This window comes from Xylocopa sonorina, unplaced genomic scaffold (assembly GCF_050948175.1).
Source record: "Xylocopa sonorina isolate GNS202 unplaced genomic scaffold, iyXylSono1_principal scaffold0085, whole genome shotgun sequence".
In the NCBI taxonomy this organism is placed as follows: domain Eukaryota; kingdom Metazoa; phylum Arthropoda; class Insecta; order Hymenoptera; family Apidae; genus Xylocopa; species Xylocopa sonorina.
Window position 1 is genome coordinate 774,388 of NW_027490156.1, and position 1,161 is coordinate 775,548.

Below are 1,161 nucleotides of genomic sequence, written 5' to 3' on the forward strand. Positions count from 1 at the left end.
CACTTCAAAAGAATGCAAATGCGACACTTCCTTGCTAGGAAATATTGTTTGCAGATGTCTACGTATCACAGGAATAGAGTAATAATGCTTCTTAAAACGAGATGTCGTATTTCATTTCTATGTTTCGTAATAAGATATAATACTCATTGTGTAATGTTATGTATACCTCGTATACACTTCAGTGGAATGTAAGTGCCACATGTCCATGCTAGGAAATAGAGTTTGCAGATGTCTACGCATATTAGCAATAGAGTTCTAATGCTTCTCAAAACGCGATATAGCACCTCATTCCTATGTTTCATGATAAGCTATAATATTCATTGCGAAGTGTCATGTATACCTCGATTTCACTTCACAAGAATGTAAATGCGACACTTCCTTGCTAGGAAATATTGTTTGCAAGATGTTTACGTATCACAGCAATAGAGTACTAATGCTTCTTAAAACGAGATGTCGTATTTAATTTCTATGTTCCGTAATAAGATATAATATTCATTGTGTAATGTTATGCATACCTCGTATTCACTTCAAAAGTATGTAAGTGCGACACTTCCTTGCTAGGAAATATTGTCTTGCAGATGTCTACGTATCGTAGAAATGAAGTTCTAGTGCTTCTTAAATCACGATATCGCATCTCATTTCTATGTTTCGTGAGAAGGTGTAATATTCACTGCGAAGTGTCATGTATACATGGTATTCACTTCAAAAGAATGTAAATGCGAAACTTCCAGGCTAGGAAGTAGCGTTTGCAGATGTCTACGTATCGTAGCGATAGAGTTCTAATGCTTCTTAAAACGAGATGTCGCATTTCATTTCCATGTTTCGTAATAATATATAATATTCATTGTGGAGTGTCATGCATACCTCGTACTCACATCACAAGAATGTAAATGCGACACATCCATGCAAGGAAATAGCGTTTGCAGATGTCAACGTATTTTAGCAATTGAGATCTAATGCTTCTCAATACGCGATATCGCATCTCATTCCTATGTTTCCTCATAAGATATAATACTCATTGCGAAGAGTCACGTATACCTCGTATTCACTTCAAATGAATGTAAATGTGACACTTCCATGCTAGGAAATAGCGTTTGCAGATGTCTACGCATCGTAGCCATAGAGTTCTAGTGCTTCTTAAACAGCGATATCGCATCTCAC